The sequence below is a fragment of the Sciurus vulgaris genome (genome assembly GCF_902686455.1).
Source record: "Sciurus vulgaris genome assembly, chromosome: 4".
Taxonomy (NCBI): domain Eukaryota; kingdom Metazoa; phylum Chordata; class Mammalia; order Rodentia; family Sciuridae; genus Sciurus; species Sciurus vulgaris.
The window spans coordinates 170779017-170797261 of record NC_136464.1 but is presented as its reverse complement, the minus strand read 5'-3'; the positions used below and the strand labels follow the sequence as shown (position 1 = coordinate 170797261).

Sequence of the window (18245 nt, the reverse complement as noted above, 5' to 3'; positions counted from 1 at the left end):
CTATGAAATATCTTGGATAATCATTATAAATGCAAACTATCATCTGATAGAACTTACTTGAACAAAATATTGGTAGTTGGGCTTTCTTATTAAGAGGATCAAAATGAAAAGTGTGTACAACTAATGAAATCTTTCGTTCTGCAAGATTTCTTGAGCGTCGTTGAGATCATTGATAGGATACAGACCTAAGGCAGCAGCTAATGGCTTTAACTCCTGTCTGGCTACGTGAAGAGGTACTTCATATACGTAGGGTATGTGAATATGGTATGCACACTAGCCATGTATGTATGGGATACACACTAGCCCAGAAGTCACTGAACACTTCTCAATGCATGACTGAGTATGGGTAAAGTCTAACCTTATCCCATTTAGATAACATAATTTGGGGTGGAGAAAAAGGAAAGCAATGATAATACATCTGAGTTTATTAATCCAAGTTCCCAACATCAGAGTGATTCTGCTTCACCTCTTCAAAGCTATTCTGTTCTCCCTTGGAAATTCAGGGACAAATCAAGTCCTGGACATTTAAAGGACTTCAAGGAAAACTTTATAAAAAGACTGTTCTTTCTGGAGCCCTGGGGGGTTCTTTCTGAAGAAAGTCGGGAAAAAGTGATGAGTCCTTCTGTGTCCACAGGAACTACTCTGTGCTTTCTCAGAAGCTGGCTAAAGGAACACATGTTTAATTGTTTCAGATGTGATTAATGCAGAGTCAAATAATTGTCTTGATAATTATGTAGTGTATATGCTAATGATAAATACCTTATATTTGTTTTCAAATGAGCAACAAAGCTTAAAAAGAACTCTGCTCACTTGTTTACACTTTTACCATAAAAGATTTTTTTCTTTTGTTATAGAGGCTGCAAAAACTTAGGGATTACCTAAGCATTATGACTTAGGTACGCTGTATAATTTTGTCCAAGCCAACAATTACCCGTTAATTTTATTTTTCCCAAATATAAAATCAGATTATATATTATTAAACTGCTCTACTTGATAAGAAGATGAAAGTGATAATAATCCTGACTTGATTAGTACATATTGTAGGTACATACTGAAATTTCAAATTTGTGTACCTCACAAATATGTATAATTATTACGTTAGTCAAAAGTTAAGAAAAAATATCTAAGGAGATGGAAATGCTAACTACCCTGATTTGATTATTATACACTAAACACGTGTCAAATTATCACACTGTACTGTATACGCTTGTAAAATCAAAATAATTTTTAAAAAAGGAAAACACTCTAATCATCAGGGAGTCAATAAAAGAAAATAAGTGTTGAAACAAATGATTGTGTATGTTGTGTGTCCAATGCTTTTTGAAATCAAAGGTGTAATAAACATTTTTTGAGTAAAGCTAGTTATCTAGTTTGTTCTAAAATGGAAATTATATTAAATTATCCATATGGATACCACAGAATTAAAAATGGTATAACTAAAATATTTCAATCTTGAAACCAAGAAAGAAAATAGCCTGGGTTTGCTGATACAGGAGCAAGGTGAAAGTTACTGCAGACTGTGAAAGAACATAGAAAAGAATGGAAGAATCACTGAATTGAAAAAATACTAATATAATGAGACTGGAAAGTGGATTCTAATCATGAGCTCTAGATAGCCTATTCATTTATCTTCTTTTGAGGTCAATTATTTTGTTGGACTCAGGAATTAAAGCTTAATTTATTGAACACAGTGTAGTGCCTTCAGCAATGAATAGTCAGTAATCAATAGTGTGGTCTAGATTTGCAAAGTGGTAAAAATAAAAAATAAAAAAACATAGAGAGGGTGTTGGGGTGGGGAGCTTTTCTGGTCATCTCGGCTCTCCAAAAACTTGAGATAAAAATGATTGTCTTTATGAATGGAAATTTTATTTTTCTATTATCAAGGTTAATGCCCCTGAAGCTTTTTTCTTTCCTGACAGAATCTCAGAAATATTGGGCTTCTGCCCACTCTTAAGACAAATCATTAAAATCAAACTGTTCATTTTTTTGAATCTGGTGTGTGGTTTTTTAAAAGTCTAAATTTGTATCCATATCCTATTTCAAGAAACATTTCAGGAGATTCAAAGCTTAAAGTTGTTAAAGGTGTGTCATTGCCTCAAAAGTTCGCTATGAGCTTCACTGGTCCTCAAAAGTCAAATTACTCCTTGTTCAAAATCATTATATGGTTTACTGATCTCATAGTCAAAGTTAATATTTGGTATTGAAAGACACTAATATATCAGCCAATTATAAAAAATGTTGCTACCTTAGGGTACATTGATCTTAGATCTTCTGACAAATGGGGATTCAAGGTACTGAGGCAAAACTAATATCCTGCCAAAATAAGTTTGCCCGTTTCATTTACAGCAGGCCTGTGGACGTCCACCCTTTGAAGGTTGACTCTGAACAAAGTACTTTATGCTTGGATGAAAATTGTTTCTCACAAACCAAACAAGATAGAGACTTGGAAGACAGTTATCTGATCCATTTTGCTGATGAAGTATTATGTCCAAACACATCAGAGAGAATAAAATTCAAGAGCAATACAAGAAAAAGCAACCTCAATGTAACCCTTTGTTTAATCAGAAAGGGCAAAGCTCACATTGGAGAAAGCCTTCAATCAACAGAAATTCTCATCTGGAAGAAACAGTCTGGCTGACAGAAAGGCTATTTGAGGTTTCTTTTTTTTTCCCCCTCAATCACAAAATATACATCAAAAGTAGTTGCTTAGGGCTCAGTTTTGCTTCATAGGTGCACAAAAAGAACTTTTCCAGCCAGCATTAGCCTCTGGGAGGGTTTCATTCATCCAGAGGGGAGATCTCAGATGCAAACATCTGTTTGCTGCGGGGCAATCTAAAACCCACCATTGCTCCTCTAGCAAAAATAAAACCTGCACAGTGCTTGGAGAGGCCTCTTCTGGGGCAAAAATCAACTCCTAGGAGCTGAGAGGTGCCCTGAGGATATCTGCAGAAGGCTTCAAATGAAGCCTTCAAATGAATGGATTGGAATGTAAGGTGGCACACAGGACCAAAAGAAGCAAAAGGAAGAGGGGGGGAAAGCAGGCTAGGAATTCAGAGGCTATTTAACACAGTAATATCAAAATATCTCCTCCTCTGTTCAAACCAGAAAGTTGGGCTCCTTAACTCTAACGTGGATCAGCACGGTGGTAGATTGGGCGTGGGTTGGGATTATGCACAATATGCCGTCATTTTCCCGTTCTATTCTGACATCCAGAATACTTCTCACTCAAAGCTTGTTTAAAATGAGCCTTCCAGGAGGGTGGTACAAATCCATGTAGGTATAGCCCGATAAGTGAAGAGTTTTGTCACTGGTCAGTGGAGATGACAGCCACACATGATTACAGATAGCATTGTCCTACCTCAGGAAGAGGTGTGCTAAATTCACTTTCTTAAACCTACACATACACACACACACACACACACACACACTCAGGTGTGTATGGTTGTGAAGTTTTCTCTTAATTTCTTTCTATCCTTCCCCCCCAAAAAGCATGCTAAATCATTCTGTCAGTACAGCCAAGCACTGGCTAAGGAATCTCTAGGATCCTGTCTGTCATGGAGGGTTAATGGGTCCAAAAGTTGACATCCTATACAGGTTGTGATCCACAGACACACAGTGAAGTTACCAGCCCTCCCACTTCACGTTTTTCAAGTTTCATTAATTAAGAGTGCCCTTCTTCATTCCACACACATCTACCTGATTTCAGACCATTTCTTCTTTCAAAAATCTCCTTGCTTACATAAAATGCTGAGTGAGGAACATGAATGGAAGAAATCCATAGTGCCATTTATTTTCATCTGTGTTCAACTTTGAGGATGAGAAAAGATGATCCCTAAATGACACCTCCTCTCACTCCCCAGAGGTCCTGAAAGTCAGGGGAGAGGGACCAATGCTGCCCAGGGTGCCCATGTGATGTGACGTATCCTTGGAGCGTTTGAGTTTATATGGTATTTAGTGGTAGATGGCACCACCTAGTTCAAGTGGCACGACCTCGGCACCATCACAGTTGAGAAGACCGAATTCTTTGCTGAGTGGGGGTGAGATGGGGAGGTTGTCTGTGCATTGTAGGATAAGTTGCCTGCCTGGTCTCTAACTACTACATGCCAGTAGCACATCCTTCCCTGCGTGTCAAAATGTCTCCAGACACTGTCAATTGATCCCTGGGAGATAAGATCATTCTCTTTCCCCATCAGATTCCCGCCAACTAAGGGCCTCCTTTGTATAGATAAATTCCAGAAGACTGCAAAGAGAAAATAAAAACATTCTGAGAAAAGGCCAGCAAATTTCTCCACTCGGTCAACTCCGTGACTTATTTATGATAAAAATTTGAGGAGCTGTGCTTTAAAGGGAAGGAATTGAAATATAGGTTGCATTCACAGTAAGGTTCTTAGAGGTCAGTGTAGCTCTGTCCCATAGTAGGGTCTTGAGAAGTGATGAGTAGTGAGTGAATGAGAATAGACAGATGGATGAACATGAGTCTTTCGGTGAGCTACCACCTGACTCTCCCTGGTCTGAACTCTTGGGTGCTGAGGGCTTTATGGGCCCATTTCAGACAGAGATGCTACAAACCACATCTTAGAAGAAGAAATCACTGATTCACACTCCTGTCATCCTCCAAATTCTTTCTTTCTTTGTCTCTCTTTGTCTTTCTTTACTTCTTTTCCTTCTCCTTCTTCTTCTTCTTGTTATTATTATTATTATGATTGGTACCAGTGATTGAACTCAGGGGCACTTAACTCCTGAGCCACATCCCCAACCCTTTTTTATATTTTATTTAGAGACAGGGTCTTGTTAAGTAGATCAGAGCCTCACTCAGTTGGAGGCTGAATTTGAACTTGTGATTCTTCTGCGTCAGCCTCCTGAGCCTCTGGGATTATAGGCTTGTGCCATGGCCCCTGGTCTCATCCTCTAACTTCTTGGGCATTTAGAGACAAGTAATCATTCATATCTTCCACATTCCAAGTTCACATGCATCTATTTAAACAACATATTGTGGTCTCTGTTCAAACATTCGTTGGTTATCAGTACTGCTCCATCAGACTAGACATACTCTCCAAACCCTGCGTGACTAAGCCATGCTTTGCCTTCATGTGAGAAATGTCCATCAAGTGCAAACCACTCTGGACTCTCTCACATATGGCCTTCTTCCACTCAGCAGTTAATTTATTATTAATATATTGTATTGCATTGTATTGAATAAACATTTTAGAGCTTTGTTTTATTGGCTTTTGATAAATAAGACTATACCATCTATTAATTCTTCATAATGTAGGCTTTCAAAAAATAAGTATATAGGAGAAAGATGTAAAAAGCTATTTTCAATAGCTATCCTTTGATACTGCCTATTTTTTTCTTAAACATTACTTGCATTTTTGTGTAAGAAGATTTCTAGAATACATTTTTTAAATTATGGGATTGATATTATGTAAATTACTTCTAAAATAAGAATTTATATAAAAAAGCAAGGTATCAGAATCTATAATCATTGAGAGACAGTGCTGCTAGGAGAAAAAATTCATTTAAGATTTGTAATTTCTTATCTCTTAATTCACATTTCCTCTTGCTCTGTCCGTGTGTGCTTTCATAAATTAAGTTTATTAAGTTATAATGAGAATTATGATTTACTCAGTCAGGACATCCTGGGAGTTAATAGAAACCTATATGATCTCAAATTGAGTAATACACATCTTCCATGTTTGAGGGATTATTAAACACATTTCTGTCCCATAAGTAAGCATGGTCCCTCCTCCCACCTAGACAAACTGGTTTCAAATGCAACCAATACAGCAACAGAATATACCTGTTATTTCTGTTTGTCTGTGCTATATTTTAGGAGAAAAGTATACATATTAACTTGAAACTACAAATGAAGGCAATTCCAAGCATAATCAGAGATGGAACATGAGAAGTTGCCTGATTTCTAATAGGAATCAGATACTATGTTATGGACTTCCCATATATTTTATGTGAATCATATCTAGTTAGCAGATGAGGAAATTGAGGCTTCACCCTTTAGCTGAGTTGCCCTAGACCACAGAAGCAGCATGCAATGGGATAGCTCCAAAGCTGGATGAGTTCTAAGAAAGAATAAGAAAGCAGAGTGGCTCTGCAGTTTATCCTAAGTCAAATTTTCATACCGTGATTTGAATAATTAATGGGAAGTATTATAGACTTCTAAGATAGCAGATAAAACCATATTTAAATATAAATTGCAAAATGCATTCTAAAGTCACATATAAATTATTTATAAAAATAATTTTCATATGTGATTATTTTTTCCGCTAATACTAATTAGTTGATGCAGATGACTGAGACTGGAGAGCATGCTCAAAACTCGAGGGTGTGTAAGGTTTCCTCACAGAGGTGAGATGTGTGAAAGAAACTCAGAAGAACCTGGGATTATAGCTAGCACATAGTACAGTCACTACTCACGAAAGGATGCTAAGCATATCTGACCAATGTCATTTTATGACTGATGTGCTTATATCATGGACAAAGGGCAAGAATGCTGAGGGGACAAAGGGCAAGAATTCTGAGCGCGTAGTTCACCCACAGTGACCCGTGTTTGTCCAAGAAGAGCATAGAACGTATATGTGCTTCCATTTCCAAAATGAAGTTCTAATAAAGAATATTGTTTAGAGTTGATTATTAACTTATGATAATTACATTGGACTAGAGGTACTTATCAATACCCTGGGTCACTGTTCTCCTAGGAGACTTGTCCCCATCAGGAGGAGGGCGTGTGCTAGGACTTACACATCACACACCCCCAGATTCTATGCCCAGGAATGGGCCTCTACCTACTGAAAATCTTGCTAATAAAGAATCTGCTTTCCTTTCTTAATTCAGCATTTCACACCAATTCCCCACCCCCACCAACACCTCATCCCTGTGACATCATTTAATGAGTTAAAAACTAGTAACTGGGCAGCCACCCATTAGGCAATACCGTGACAGTTTAAAGCAGGCGTTGGCCTCCAGCCAATGACCTATTAACCTATTATTCTAAGTCTGGAGAGCTGAAAATGCTTTTTACATTTTTAAATGTTTGTTTGTTTTAAATGTTCTGTTTTAAAACAAACAGAAGCACACACATAGTATACATATATTTTTTTTGGTGATACTGGGTACAGGGGAATGATCCCAGTGACCCACATCACAAGCCCTTTTTATCATTTTATTTTGAGACAGGGTGTCACTGAGTTGCCCAGACTGTCCCCAAACTTGGGATCCTTCTGCCTCAGTCTCCTTCATAGCTGATGTCACAGGCATGCACCATCACTACCAACTCAAAATGCCAAAAATATTGAATATTCAGCCTTTTGCAGAAAAACTTTGCTGATCCCTGGCATAAGAAGTCAAAATCCTTAGTGAGACATTTGGAGACTAATTAATTCAACAAAACGTCTTGCACCTTTAATTTCTCGAAGTCAAAAAGACAATTTAATTACTAGTCTGTTAACTCTCACATAAGTAGTAGAATAAGAGTTGCTTTTCTGCTGTTATTTTTATCTTGTATGTTAAAATGTGCTCTGACAGCCTACAGTCCTTTCATCTCTATATATCCTTTCCCTAAAGGTCACTGAAACCCAAAAGGAAATTCTTAAATCGCCCCCTGAATTAGAGAACACAGGTGATTTCAGTGATTTTTACAGTGAGACACCCCTAAATTTTTCTAAGGCTGTGATCTGATGACTCCCTGGAAAACTTCATAAGAAGAAAATCCTACAGTAATAATGGCATTAAAAAGACAGCACAGAGCTGAGCACATGGAGCACATGTGTGATCCCTGTGGCTCAGGAGGCTGAGGCAAGAGGATCATGAGTTCAAAGCCAGCCTCAACAACTTAGCGAGGCTTTAAGCAACTTAGTGAGACCCTAGTACAAAAAACAAAAACAAAAACAAAAGGTATAGAAAAAGAAGACAAAAAAAAGCCCCACTCTGAAACTACAAGAAGAAAATCTATTTTTATTACAATTTCCTTTTCATAGGTTTTCCTTCATGATATTAATAAATATGGAAGTTGAACTACCTTTTAAGATATTACAAAACCTACCAAATGCCATACAACAAAATACACTACTCACTACAAATCAAGAAAAATTAGTATTAGAACATTATAAATACATCAGCTGTTAAAATAGTATAGTACATAATTCACAAACTCTTCATTAGAATCCAAAGGTTTTTGTATTACCTTACTAATCAATAAATCAGAAAGTCAAGGGTATATTAATGTCTTTTTACTAGTAATAATAAAATAATACATTTAATGCATTATTAAAGGCATTAATGAATACATTAATAATAATATAGTAATACCTGTTTAATGAATTATTCAGGTCAATTGAACATCACTATTTAGTATTTTTCTAATTTATCTCATCTGATCCAACGGACTTTTCCATGAAGAGTTTTTTAATGATAAGTCATCAGTTTACAACCATGAATGTTCATTAAAAATAATCAATATCTTGTACCAAAGTCCTTCAATTTATTACCATTAAAGTCAAGTCAGTAGAAGAGAGTAAATGCCAGGAGAGTTTTCAGAATCTGGCATGTGATTCAGCGGCAAAAAGGAAAGTTTCTTAGAAAGTTGTACCATATAATTGATAAAGGGAGGTCTGAAGTAAAGCAGTTTTTAGAAATGGGTGACTTGAATTTAGATTTCACAAGGTTAAACTTTTTCTTTACTTAGTGATCCTTTACATAGTAGATTGATAAATGTGTTATTTCTTAGTAGGCTATTTCTCTCAAAGATATATTTAAAGTAAAAAAGACTGATTAGGCCATTTATGTTCTCAAGGTGGTATAGATAAACTATTCGTTCCCAGAATTATGAATTAAGCTTGGTTTCTGCCAAAAGCAAACAATTCTTCCGAGGCGGTAGGCTTCACTTCTCTCACTGTAAGCCCTGCATGGAAATTAAAAGTTGAGTTGCATCCTCAGTTCACTTGCATCGTTGCACAGGCTTAGCTTGGACTTTCAGCAACACCCTTCAGGCCTTGCCCACAAGTCTGCTTCCATTTTTCTCTGAGATGATATTAACCACAAGACTGGATGCCTGTTTAACATGTGATGCGCCGAAAGCCTGGAACCATATTGAGAGCAACTTGAAATCATTTCCTACTTTCTTTTTCTTCAAATGAAAGAAACAATTAGGTTTCCAAATTAGAGTGGGAGTCACATATTACTATGATCACACACCCACATCCTTCCCAGTTACCCTTTCTTCTACACCAACAAACTTGTTGGAAGAAGAAAGACCCCACCTATACCAGACCACCAATGGTGAAGCAGGCAATGTGAGATTGAGGCTTGTTTGTTGTTGAAAGCCTGAGGTAAGGACTGGGCTGTTGGAATAAGAGACGGTGTAGGTTCTAAGGGAGTGAAGAGGAAAAACAAAATGTAATCTACTTCCTTCACCCTTTTTCATGTAATTTTCATTGTGTTATGAACTTCCCCTTAAAAACCACTTTCAAAAAGTCTTGATGCCTAAGCTGTGTTACCCATTAATTAAGTCACTGTCTCTGGAAATGGGATCCAAGTATCAGTGTATCATCCAGTCCCCGGGTCATCCCAAAACAGAGCCAGGACTGAGCATCACTTCTGCTCTCCTTTGCTCTCTGACACTCCCAAGTGTGATGGTGACTAAAAGAACAGAGGAAGGAGGAATGAAGAAGGGAGGAGCCATATTATATGTCATGAAAGACTTGATTCTCTTCCTCCCTTTACCTCCTTTCCCTTCACTCTTTCCTTTTAGTAGCGAAGCAGAGTTCTGGACTTAAAGAGCTGCACTCATCAGAGGACATCAAGAGCATGAGAGGAGCTCTTGATGAGGGGAGGAAGGGGCATGCAGCACGGGAAGAGGAAGTAGCAGGGCTTGGCAACTGCCAGCTAGGTCATGTCCAAGGACAAAGAGAATGCCTGCCACAGCCTCACCAGGGTGACATGAATGCACATAATACAAATGACAGGAGCCAAAGACATGTGAAATATTAACTTGTGCTACTGCAATTAGACAAGAAAAATTTTATCAAAATACTGTATCTTAATTTTTATAGCTAATTTTTACATTTATATTCTTTCTGGTCCATCAAAACCTGATGATACTAAAAACATATAAAAATGTTTACATTGCTCAACAGATGTCTAAACAAAAGTAACCATAAGCAGAAAATTAAGAGAGTTTATAAAAGTAAATGGAATAGCAATGCAATGTTCTACTATGCTCCACCTTCATTTTCAACTATCTATATTTTTAAGAGTTTCAACTTTGATAATTAGTGCTAAAGTATATTTTTAAAAAAGGAAATAGGGACATGTAAGGTGATTCGACAGAAAAGAAGACTAATCAAAGGAAATTGTTAAGTTACAAAAACAAGGTCACAGACTTGTATACAAAGGTATTCAGTTCATCACTATATTAATTTTTAAAAAAGGAAACAATTTAAAAGTCTCACAGGAAAGGTAAATCAACATGGTAAAATATCATTTCATATATAATTATTTTTAAAGGATATTTAAAGCTTTATCATTACTAAACACAACTGATTCAGCTACTGTTCCAAGGGCTTCTTGTGAATTAGCTAACTTAATCTTGATAACAGTCCTATAAGTTAGTTGTTATAGAGCCACATGAAAATTTAAGTAACTTCCATGGTCTGGAATTAAAATCCCAAGCAGTGTGGCTTCCGATTCAGTGGCTTTGAGGACAGATCCAGATTCTCTGAGGATTGAGGATGATGCAGGTTACCAGGACCCTCTTTCACAAATACAATACAGACTAAATGCATAGGGCATTGGAAAGTGCATATGAAGTAAAGGCCCCTGAAACCTGAGCTTTACCAGTTCATGGGAAATTCACTTGTAATGTAAGACACCCATACCATAAGAAAATGCTAAGATAGAAACAACAGATACAAAAGTATATATTGAGTGCAATTACTACTTCATAATGGACTTATAAATATACATATTAAAAAAATCAAAAGAAAACATGCTGTAACAATTTACAGTGGGTGAAAGGTCACAGTTCATTTACATTTTCTTCTCTGTACACTAATTTTTCAAAATTTCTACAAAGACTATATATTACTTTCATAGTTGGAAAAAATGACAAATATTATTTTAATTTAAAGGACCTAAAAATATAGAATAAAAGCACTTTGTTTAATAGACTTACAATGGGAAGTCCTAGAATAAAGGCCCCATTCACACACACTATAAAGAAACCAGAGAAAGCAGAAAATAAAAAAAAAAAAAAGAAAAAAAAAAAAAAGAAATTTACTGAAAACAGAATATACCAACAAATTAGCATGGAATAGAACTTGGATCTCTTTATTCTAAATTTAGTGGATTTAAGCTGATTAGTAAAAGGATTTAACCAATAACAAAGAGAGAGAGAGAGAATGAGAGAAAGGGAGAGAGAGAGAAAGAATTAGTCCCTGAAGCACAGCATACTGGCTAAGATGATGTTCAGTAAGTTTAGGTAATTAATCAATAATAAGAACGTTTATAGCATTGCTATTTGAATGAATGCTTTTCAAAACAGAATTTCTATTTATCTAGAAAGAGGATCTTCCAATCTGATGTAATCAATAGTCAATAATATTCTGTTGTTCATTATTATAAAGTCCTCCCAAAGAATAAAGAGCATCAGTCTTACATGACTACGAATTTAAAGTACATGCTCATTTTCCCCACAGAGTTTTTGGTGGAGATTTGATAAAGAAGCTGACTGTAGAATTCTAAGTGTGTTCCTACAAACCATTTGACAAAAAGTACAGAAAGGCAAGCACCTTTCAACCATCTTTAACTTACTATAGACTGAGCTTGTAGACAGGACTAAGGTGGTAGAGCCCCCATGTACTGTCTTTAATCCTTACATCCCATTAACAGGAAATGACATCAGCCCCACTTGAATAGATAACTTAATTCAAAGGTAATAAATATGCTTTCTGTAAGTAAAAGAGAGACATCCTATATAGGTACATAATAAACATGAAATATTGCGAAAACTTAAATGCCTAAATGCAAATGAATTAGTTTAATGTTGGTCTAAAGTCACTTAAATTGATTACATTTATTCTGCCAGTAATTTATAGAATTTTTCTTTTCAAAGAAAACTATCCAAGCCTGGACTAGGGGTGTAGCCTAGTCGTAGAGCACTTGCCAAACACACCAAAGTCCTTGGGTTGAAAGCCCAGCATTGAAAAAAAAAATCATTAATCTTATGTTGTATGATGGCTATTTTAACCTTTGTAGCATCAATCATTTTGATTTTAGTCAGCTGTACACCAAAAGACCAAAAGACCTGACAAGAACAATTTTAGAGTATAAAATCTTATTTGGTGCTCAAAGTTTGAGAGGTCTCAGTCCATTGACTAGGACTCCATTTTTCTGGACTCAAGGTGAAGCAGAACATCAGGGGGGAAGGGAGTGGAAGAGAAAAGCAGCTCAGGTAGTTTCAGTCAGGAAGCAGAGAGAACCCTGCTCATTAGGTACAAAATATATACCCCAAAGGCACAATGACCCACCTCCTCCAGGCGCACCCTACCTACCTGTTATTACCACTTAATTAGTCCACTCAAATGGATTAATGCACTGATTAGGTTAAGGTTCTCATTACCCAATCATTTCACCTCTAAACTTTCTTGCATTGTTTCACACATGAAGTTTTGGGGGCTAACACATATCTAAACCATAACAATATAGAAATCAATAAACAATAATTGATCATCTGTGAACATCTTGTAAAGAAACAATTATTGGGTGCCAACATCTTTTATGAAAGTCTACTGTTTGAATGTAAAGGTCTTACTTTTTCATGATGTTAAAATAAAATTAAATCCTAGAAAGGGGACACTTTTTTCATTCAGTGGCATATTTTCAGTATATTACTAAATCTCAAGTTATTTAAATTCCAATTTCTGAATTATAAGTAAAACTCACCAAAAAAGACATTCAGTTGGTTAGTTTTTTAAAAACATTTTATTCACACCAAGGATTATTATTTCACAATGAGTCTGTGGATGTTTTGTATATCTTTGAGGTTATTCACCATACTTTATGTAGTGATATCCTCCTCCTTCTTCTTTTTTTTCTTCCTGTTGTGACTTAAAAAAAAGAGCCAAAAGCTATCTGCATGGTTCTCCACATACTGGAAATTGATAATCTCTGCAGAATGTAGCCTTAACAAGGTTCTTCTTTGGGGAATTTATTTAAAAAGCTCTGCAAAGCTTTCCCCAAAGTGCTGTCCTTTGTTGTTGCTTTCTTTTGTTTTAAATACCCTGACCTGGGAATAGGTAGTTTATGCTGTAAATGTGGCTCCCTCCCTGCCCGTTTACCCGCTTCCTTTTTGAACTGCAGATGGATGGTAATGAATCTCCCTCTTCCAGCTCCAACTGCTGCATTCAGTTATCATCAAGAGCAGACATCAACTAGCACTCTAATCTTGCTCTGATGGATAGAATACTAACCTTTCACAAGATTAGAGACACAAGGTGCTCTGGAGATAATAAAATTCAAATAGGTTTATTTCAAAGGGCAACCCAATCTCGCTTTTGTTCATGGGTCACTTGACAGATCATTTGCCAAAGCAGTTTTTGTGTCTTTCCAAGCCAGGTTCTGGTTCAATGTGCCAAAGATGTCAAATTAAGTGGCCCCCAAAGCCTCAAAACCCTGCAGTTCCAAAGTAGGAACAGGAAAAGTTGAGAAAAACATTATTTTAGTGCATGTAACAAACATTCTACTGGTCAATAGTTCTAATTTTTTTAAACTTAGACCCAAAGTATTCAAAAGGTAAATCAAAGCTGACCATGTTGAAAATATCAATGATTTAGTATAGTTGTCAGTATTAGGATCCTTGCTAACATGCAAATTACAAAAGATTATTAAGACATTTTCATTCCAAACAAATGCATATTGAAAATTAAAATCAACAGGTAGTATGTGCTTTACAAAATACTATGTAGTTAGCTGCTTAACATTGCTTTAGAAATCACATGTCAAAGAAGAGTAGCTAATAATACAAATCGAAAATAAGGCTGGGTGTGGTGGCACATGCATATAATCCCAGGGACTCCAGAGGCTGAGGCAGGTGGATCAAAAGTTCAAAGCCAGCCTCAACAACTTAGTGAGGTCCTAAGCAACTTAGTGAGATTCTGTCTCAAAACTTTTAAAAAAGGTGGGCTGGGAATATAGCTCAGTTGGTAGAGTGCTTGCCTTGCCTGCACAAGGCCCTGGGTTCAAACCCCAGCACCACAAAAAATAAAATAAAATAAAAAAACTTTAAAAAAAGGCCTGGGGATGTGGTAAGGTGGTTAAGTGACCCTTCACTCAATGGGTTCAACCCCTAATATAAAAAAATAAAATAAAACAAGTACTGCATATGAAGATTTCTCAAAAAATTAGGAATGGAACCACTATATTGTCCAGCTGTCTCACTTCTTGGAATTTAATCAAAAAATCTAAAATCAGCATACTATAGAAATGCAGTCGTATCATTGTTTATAGTAGCACAATTCACAACAGCCAACCTAAGAAACCAGCCCGGGAGCCCTTCAACAGAGGAATGGAAAAAGAAAATGTGGTATATATACACAGTGAAGTTACTCAGTCATAAAGAAGAATGAAATGATCGTGTGTGCTGTAAACCGAAGTGCAGATAATCATGCTACGTGAAATAAGCCACACCCAGAAAAGCAAGGGTCAAATGTTTTCTCCCATATGCAGAAGTTAGATGAAAATAAGGAAAAATTTTTTAAAAAGGAGAAAAAAAAGGTGAAGGGAGGGGGCATTCTAGGAAAACAGAAGAGAGATCACTGCAGTAGAGGAAAGGGAGCGGAGGGAAGGGAGAAGGGATAGGAAAAGAGAGAACAGTGGAGAATCCGGTCACACTTTCCTATATAGGAACATATCAGAGTGAATTTCACCTTCATGTATAGCCACAATGCATTAAGTTAAACAGAAAGCTATAAATAAACAGATTTAAGAGCAGTAAAGTAGAGAAAAGGGCACAGGGAAAAAGAGGAAGGGAGAGAAATTATTAGGGACTGAATTGGAACAAATTCTATTCCACTGTTGTATAATTATGTCAAAACGAACCCCAATATTATATACAACTTAAATTAACTAATACAAAATTAAAAAATAAGTACTACATAAATATGAAGGAAAAGATCAGGACAAAAAGCTGTTCCTCCAAGAGCAATGAATAACCCTCAGGGAAAGACTCTCCTCTTTTTATTGAAAATTACCTTCCACCATACATAAGCCTACAGACAGCACCTAATGAAAAATAGGATAGGAAAACAAACAGCAGTTTCATGTTAAAAAATACTCCCAAGGGGTGTTAGTCACTTGTGGGATACCATTTGGAAAACTATTACAGAGAACTGTTAAACTTTAAATAGCTTTATAATTACATAGCAATGTACATGATATTGAAGATATAAACATGCATTATCACCTTTATTACTGATTTTGCCTATGACATTTTTGCAAAGTGGTATGAAAATTCTCTTTGTTTTTAAAATGAGTTTTACATTTGATAAACTATATGTTATTTTATAAAGTTAAAATTTTAAACATGTGTAATATATATTTAAGTTGTCAAAGGTTCTTCAAAATCTAAATGTTACTTCATTAAAAGAGAACTTTGTGGTTACTAATTGTTTTAAGATCATAGTGACCTTATTTTCCACAAAATATTTCTAAATCAATCATAATTGGTTAGCCTTACTATATATAAGTTTTTTGATATGAAACAATTATAATCAATTGTGTCTTTAAGATAACATTTCTAGTAGGGCTGATTTTTTTTTTTTTTCTTTTGTTCCAACAATGCAGCTGAAATGTACTGAAAACAAATTCTTGGTGGAAGTAAATGTGGAACTCCATTCTCTTGATTTAGAGAGTATGTGAATTTATAGGATGTTAATTAGATTATTTCAAAGATACTGTTTACTTTTAAAATTCTTAGAACAATCATTATAAAATTTTTCATGTATTTCATAATGTGAATGTTATGAGGTTAAAATTATTCTCATTTACTGAGATACAGGAACCATCAAGCTATATTCTTCTTTCTCCATGCAAGAGGAAATGTACCCATCATATCAGTCCAATGAGGTCTTATAAAGCATTTTTATTCAGAATGGCCCCAAAAATGTATTCGATGGCAAAAATAGATGGAATGTATTAGTTGCGCAATATTTTGTACTAAAAAGATAATCTAATGGAAAATTATTTGTGGACTATAATTTAACAGAAATTATTCCTGTAAAAATTATGTATCTTTATTTTCTTGTGAGTTGATCAACTGCCCTCCCCCACAAGTGGGCTCATGTATAGCTATCGGATTTCTATTCAAGGTCTTTCAGGAGACTGAGGCTTAAATATAACATTCTTTCATTGAATGTACAAAATGGCTTTATCTCCTGAGTAATTGAGGATGTTATTGATACATGCCAAGGTCAGCTCAAATGTGCCTGATGTGATGTGTCCTGTAACGGGCAGCGTGGTATGGGGCAAAGATGGAATATAAAAGAACATTTAGCTGGTAGAAGTATACAGAACAACTTTATTTTCATATTTGTATTCCTGGAACTTAAAGTTTTTTTTTTTTTTTTTTCTTTCTCTGACATGGTTGTTTGGTATTAACTACCAGTAAATAACCACAAACTTGTCCTTACACTACTTACTGACCCACCCAAGAACATTTTCTTGATCAGTTCAATAGTTTGATACCTACCTAATTATTATACACCAGAGCTTTTTTTTTTTTTCTTTTTCTTTTGCAAACTTTTCAATGATCAGTCCAAGTGGAAAAGTATTGATAATTGTGCAAAGGTCAAAGTGACTGCCATCAGTAGATCTTCCATTCCGTGGGATGGGTCCCTTTGTCAAAGGTGACGTGAGTTTTGTGTGGTATGGCTTGGTTTCTAGCAGTCCACTTTATCTGCTGCTTTGCTACACTCCAGGTGTTGGCAAATTGACTACAGAATTAATTACTCCTGACTCTTTCCAAGAACGAACCTTAACCTTACAAGTGATTAATTCCCAGATATTTAATTCATTTTCCTTCCATATAGTCATCTGTGGTGACTGTCCTTTCCTAGTTCCCTGGATCTGTGCCCATCTGCCATAAATTTGAAAATTCACTTAAATGAATACAAGGTAATTTGATGTTGCATTTGATTTGGCATTAAATGCTACACAGTTGTTGACTTCAAAGTCAAATACATAAATCTTCACTGCTCATGGAAAAAGGAGGCACTTGCTCTGAATTGGTTGGAATATGACCATGCAGTCTAGTTCTGATACATGAAGACAGATGCAAGGTTAAACAAATTGTCTGCTTATGCTCTTCCCATCAAAAATGTAAGTAGGACAATATACATAAGTCTCCAAATAAGATGAATAAAACTTAAAGCAAATCCCATCTTTTGTCATATATCCTGCTGTGGAATTTTATAGATCTAGACAGGAACTAATGTTTCTCCCTAAGAGAAAAATGTTTTGCAAATACTTAATATTGCACTCTTGACTTTGGACCTTGGCACTCATTTTCCATTTCTTTCATTTCAAGAGTTTGAGTCAGAGTGATCATATTTGTTTAATGTTCTTTTTTCTTTTTTGCACGTGTAGGGTTTAATTACAGGCCATACCCTGAAAGGTAGCACAATCACAATTTATCAACTAATTTAGCTCTCCCACAAGGAAATCTCATCTCTTATTGTCTGCATTTTGAAGCTGGCCATATTGCTAATGGACTTCCTAAAATCTAACAGCAGTGATATTCAAACTAAAACAACCTTTAAGCCAGGGCTGAAACGATTTCACATTCAAGTTATCATATGCTTACACCTCTATTGTTCCATCTGGGTTTGTGTGAAGATCCAGGAGAACTTGCAACCCAAGAATGGGATTGCTACATTTAATTTAGAAACCTGGTAGAAAGATGGCCAGATGAAAATATAATGAAATAGATGTCAGGTAGCATTCAGGGGCCCTTGACTTTGAATGTTCCCAAGTGCTCTGAAACTATTGTTATAGCAGCACTTTCTTATGATAAAAATAGACATGTCCTGTTAGTGGCAGCTGAGCCAAACAAAGATTGAGTGTTGTGCTGTGTCTGATGAAAACACTGGTGTGTAACAGGCCTGAGCTATAATGTAGGGAAGGAGAAGAAGGGGGAGCTTTGAGAACTTGTGTCAAAGAAAGGCAAGGAATTCAGAGGC

General features: G+C 36.0%; 1 protein-coding gene across 3 annotated transcripts in view; it reads right to left on the bottom strand.

Moving 5' to 3' along the window:
* Positions 1 to 18245, bottom strand: part of GPC6 (glypican 6) — a 1180914-nt gene that overhangs the window by 618863 nt on the left and 543806 nt on the right. The window lies entirely within an intron of this gene.